Source organism: Triticum aestivum, chromosome 4A, assembly GCF_018294505.1.
Source record: "Triticum aestivum cultivar Chinese Spring chromosome 4A, IWGSC CS RefSeq v2.1, whole genome shotgun sequence".
Classification (NCBI taxonomy): Eukaryota; Viridiplantae; Streptophyta; class Magnoliopsida; order Poales; family Poaceae; genus Triticum; species Triticum aestivum.
The window spans coordinates 229,232,648-229,238,397 of NC_057803.1; positions in this window are offsets into that span (position 1 = coordinate 229,232,648).

Here is a 5,750-nt window from a genome sequence, read left to right on the forward strand (position 1 = left end):
TTGCCGCGGGAAACCCCCACTTCGTGCCCGCGCTCCAGCACACCTGCTAACGTGTCGCTTTGGGACTCCCCCAAGCACACGTGGCAGGAGGCCGTGCAGCTAGGGGTACGTGGTGTCAAGCGGAGATGAAGAGAAGCCCATTGTGGCAAATGGTGGCACTCCTAACGGTCACCTTTTGCACTGTTTAAGAGACTCAGACAGGCATTTAATGCCCTTGTCCCTTGCCGTCAGAGTTAGGTAGGGCGCACTGTATCCACAGTAGCGGTAGCTGCACCTACCGCATCCTTTTCCATTTTTACCCTTCTTGTCTACGTTGCCACCTGTCGGTGACCCCTTGAGAGTATAAAAGGAGGCCCAAGCGCAACGTAGAAAGGGTTCGAAGGTTCGGCCAGTTCGGCTCATTCAACTCCAGGAACACTCTCACGCTCAGTCTGGCAGCGTCCATCGCTCCTGAGCAAGAATCCAATATACACAAACAAGCAGCAGTAGGGTTTTACGCATCCGTGCGGCCCGAAGCTGGGTAAAATCGCCCGCATGCACTGCCTCGATCCGCTCTTTGTGCGCTCTCCGCCCCCCAACCGAACCGAAAGGGGCCCTGTCCCCATAGGTGTTGGTGGAATCAGCATCGCCCCCGACATCTCTGGCGCGCCAGGTAGGGGGCGTCGAGATTGTGCGAATCCGATCCGGCGTGCACGCAAGGCTCAGCTGTTCTTCATCGTCATGGCTCCTAAGGAGCGGGCGAGTAAAAGAACGGCGCTAGTGCGGCAACAGAAAAAGCTAAGTCGTGCGAAACTTTAGATATTTCCTTTCTATATAAGGTTATCCGCCTCGGAGATCTTGTTCTTTGTACGGAAAACCTGTGCGCGGAGGAGTCGACTCGTAGCTAGTTGCACCCTTACTTTGTTTCGAGTCCGCTCAACAACTTAAGTGAGCTGCTAGCGCCCTTACTTTGCTTCGAGTCCGCTCAGCAACTTAAGTGAGCCGCTAGCGCCCTTACATTGTTTCGAATCCGCTCAACAACTTAAGCGAGCTGCAACTAGTTGCGACAAGATTACTTGTCGGTAGCGACCCCGCCAGCAGGCTGCTGAAGTTCCACACTCGGCGCTCGCGGCAAGGGTGCCTGCACCGGCAAGTTTCCCTAGAAAGCGTAGGCTGGACGTACAAAGAGGGGTTGAACAGGAAGATAGCATGCGCTATTTATTTGAGATTTCTGCATAGACCTGTATGCCGAGGAGACTTCTCGGGGCTAGTTGCGCTCCATGTTGCCTCGAGTCCACTCGGCAACTTGTGCTGTTGCGCTAGAACCAAGAAAGTAAACCTTTCCGGGAGGCGTTGTTCCCGAATAGCCGCTAAGGGCCCGTTCCCTCAAGCGCTACTGGCTGGATCGTACGCACCGGAAAGCATTCCAGCAGGCATAGGGAATATGCAGCAAAAGTCAAAATTCGCAAGCGAGTTAAGTGCACTTCGGATACTAATCGCTTGCTATGTTTGAACGCAGTTATGGCCCGGGGGCTGGCAACGCCCTTAGGGCCAATCTCTTCGGCGTCAAGAACGACGAAGTTCTTCGCCATAAGCCTTTCCGGCAACGATCTTGCCGGGAGCCGGTGTCAAGAACGACGAAGTTCTTCGCCATGAGCCTTTCCGGCAACGATCTTGCCGGAAGCCGGCGTCAAGAACGACGAAGTTCTTCGCCATAAGCCTTTCCGGCAACGGTCTTGCCGGGAGCCGATGTCAAGAACGACGAAGTTCTTCGCCATAAGCCTTTCCGGCAACGATCTTGTCGGGAGCCGGCGTCAAGAGCGACGAAGTTCTTCACCATAAGCCTTCCTGGCAACAAGCTTGCCGGAAGCCGGCATCGAGAATGTCAAAGTTCTCTGCTGAAGATAAAAGCCTTCCTGGCAACGAGCTTGCCGAAAGCCGGCATCGAGAACGTCAAAGTTCTCTGCTGAAGATAAAAGCCTTCCTGGCAACGAGCTTGCCGGAAGCCGGCATCGAGAACGTCAAAGTTCTCTGCTGAAGATAAAATCCTTCCTGGCAATCAGCTTGCCGGAAGCCGGCATCGAGAACGTCAAAGTTCTCTGCTGAAGGTAAAAGCCTTCCTAGCAATCAGCTTGCTGGAAGCCGGCATTGAGAACGTCAAAGTTCTCTGCTGAAGGTAAAAGCCTTCCTGGCAATCAGCTTGCCGGAAGCCGGCATCGAGAACGTCAAAGTTCTCTGCTGAAGGTAAAAGCCTTCCTGGCAACAGGCTTGCCGGAAGCCGGCATCCAGAACGTCAAAGTTCTCTGCTGAAGATAAAAGCCTTCCTGGCAACAAGCTTCCCGGAAGCCGGCATCGAGAATGTCGAAGTTCTCTGCCGAAGACAAAAGCCTTCCTGGCAACAAGCTTGCCGGAAGCCGGCATCGAGAACGTCGAAGTTCTCTGCCGAAGACAAAAGCCTTCCTGACGACCAGCTTGCCGGAAGCCGGCATCGAGAACGACAAAGTTCTCTGCTGAGGATAAAAGCCTTCCCGGCAAGCCAGTATCGCTGGGGGCTGTGAGTGCCAAGAATCGTCCATGGCAAACCAGAGTTGCCGGGGGCTGCAATATCAGATAAGTCTTTCATCCCTCATCATGCATCCTCTTATGGACTGGGGAATGCGAAACCACGTTTCTTCCTGGAAACTGCCGTGCTCCCTCGACTCTAGGCCCTGGGGCTCGTTCTCGGGGCCAAGTTTGGTCGTAGTCGCGGCAGCAAAGGGATGAAACGAGGAGACCGCACCCACCTCGTTCCTGCCTCCGTCAAAAGCGTGAGAAAGGTCGAGCGACGTGGGAAGGCGGCAGGGTCTGTTGCCGGGAGATGAAATGTCTATCCGAGGGATACCAAGGATTCGCTCCTTGGCGTGGGTTTAACTCGCAAGACAAATAACCCGGCAAGCATCCCTTTTTCATTAAAAAACATCCCACTCTGGTACAGTCCATAGAGGATGAAAAACATGAAAGAGAGGATTACAAGTTCTAGATACAGCTAAGGCCCGAAGGCTTACAAATTAAAAAGATAAGATGCCTGTAATCCCTTTCCTGTCCCCCTTTTCAGGAGGCAGGTCAAGGAGGCGAAAAGGGCAAAAGGAGTGCCTAGGCGAGCTACGGGTGCCAGAAGACACCAAGAGAACATCCCGGGGCCGTCCGAAGGCTGGACGGCGATGGCGGCGCTGGAAGCGGGGCTCAAAGACGGGGCGGCAGGACGTCAGCACGCTGTCGAGGGCACCACGCCCTTGTACTCCGGCTTGACGGCCTTGTCGCCTGCCCTCTTCCCCTTCCGCAGCCTCCCTACGCCAGCCGCCCAAGGAGACGACCCCGGGGAGTTCAAGAAGCCGGCGACGCGGATGATGGGGTCGCCGGTGCCCGCGCAAAGCGGCGCCCGACGCCTAGTCGGACCCGCTACCCCGCCGCCCGCTACCCTCGTCGTCGCTATCGCTCCCCTCCTCGCCGCTCTCGCTCGGGGAGGAGCCTTCGCTGTCGGAGGAGCTGTCCACGCAGCACTTCACCCGAGTGCCGAAGCACCCGAAGGCCTTGACGGAGAGGAGACCGCCCTCCATCAACTTAAAATGGAGGGTAAACCCCTCCGTCAAGCTGTGGATGCGGGCGGACGTCTTCCACCCTCGATCAAGATACATCACATTAGGGGCTGGGAATGCAACGCGGACTCGCGTGCCGCTGATCCCACAGCCCCTCATGTGCAGTCTCAGCGTCTCGGGCGGGTCCACTTCCATCGCGCGCACAAATGGAGCTGGAAGCCGGAGGCGACGACGAGGCGCCCGGCGCAGCCTGACGAAGAACTCGCAAGGGTCGTCCCCTATATGGACCGCCATGGGGGGAGGAGCTGCCGGCGGAGGTGAAGCTGACGCGCCGCCCCGTCCGCCTCTTCCCCGAGCGCCTCGACCTCGTCCTCGACCTCGTCCGCGACCTCGCCCCTCCCTCTTCCCCTTATGGCTGGCTCTGCCATCACGGGTGCGGAAGAGGGAGAGATGCGCTGTCTGGAGGCGACCCTTGCCGCCACCGATGAAGGGCCTGAGTTCCCTTTCTCCATGGCAGATGGGAGAAAGGGGAGCAGAAGCTGAAGAAAGGAGAAGATGAGAGAGTGCGGGTTTCTATGCTCCCATCCCACTCTTTATAAAGGAGCGAGGTGGGGGCTCGACCGCCCCGCTCAGCGAATCAAGACACGGGAAGGGCAGGGAGTCGGGGCCAACCCGCTCGCGACGGCCCAGTTTCCCACTCCACCGTCCGTGACCCCAAGCGCATGGGAGCCGCGTGGCGGGGATGCAGAACCAAGGCGACAGATGAGGCGGCCTCGCTCCACCCCGTGAACGCGGGGAGTGGACGTCCCGAAAACCGCGCGCCGGCCCCGTCCAGTAAATGCACCACGCCCCCACACCTGCTTCCGTTTAGGGAGGAGGGCGTGAACCGTCCCCATCATCGTGGCCTGACGCATGCTCGGGGGGCTTAGCCCCACGCACGCCACCCACGATCTCACCCACGACTCCGCGTTTGACGCGTGCCGTTCTGGGCGTGCTCGGTGGGAGCGGAGAGATATGCGGCGTGACCTAGGCCGCGCGTGCCCGTGCACTGTTTTGGGCCTGGCCCAACAGCGCTCGGCACCGTGTGTGGCCCAGGCCCGGGGCTCCTGTCGGTGTACTAGAGTAGGGGTACCCTATTACCCCGAACTCGTGCACGGGCAGTTGCAGCGCCCCGCGGCAAGGCTTGCCGGGTGACCGCCAGGACCCTCCGTGGTTCCCTTGAAGACCATTCAAGAACAAAGTACTCAAACCAAGGCCCCGGCAAGAGGATCTCGCCGGGAAGGGCCAACCCAGGCCCCGGCAAGAGGAGCTTGCCGGGAAGAGACAAGACCCCGGCAAGAGGAGCTTGCCAGGAAGGCCAACCTAGGCCCCGGCAAGAGGAGCTTGCCGGGAAGGGACAAGACCCCGGCAAGAGGAGCTTGCCGGGAAGGCCACTCAAGGCGTATCAAGAAAGCTTGCCGCGACGCGCCCTGCGTCCTGGCAAGATCCGGCGAGCGACAAGCTTCCGGACGCGACAAGACAACGGCCGCGGCAAGGAGCTTGCTGCGGGAAACCCCCACTTCGTGCCCGTGGTCCAGCACACCTGCTAACGTGTCGCTTTGGGACTCCCCCAAGCACACGTGGCAGGAGGCCGTGCAGCTAGGGGTACGTGGTGGCAAGCGGAGATGAAGAGAAGCCCATCGTGGCAAACGGTGGCACTCCTAACGGTCACCTTTTGCACTGTTTAAGAGACTCAGACAGGCATTTAATGCCCTTGTCCCCTGCCGTCAGAGTTAGGTAGGGCGCACTGTATCCACAGTAGCGGTAGCTGCACCTACCACATCCTTTTCCATTTTTACCCTTCTTGTCTACGTTGCCCCCTGTCGGTGACCCCTTGAGAGTATAAAAGGAGGCCCAAGCGCAACGTAGAAAGGGTTTGAAGGTTCGGCCAGTTCGGCTCATTCAACTCCAGGAACACTCTCACGCTCAGTCTAGCAGCGTCCATCGCTCCTGAGCAAGAATCCAATATACACAAACAAGCAGCAGTAGGGTTTTACGCATCCGTGCGGCCCGAAGCTGGGTAAAATCGCCCGCGTGCACTGCCTCGATCCGCTCTTTGTGCGCTCTCCGCCCCCCAACCGAACCGAAAGGGGCCCTGTCCCCGTAGGTGTTGGTGGAATCAGCATCGCCCCGGATAGTTTGGTACTTGGATTGGTC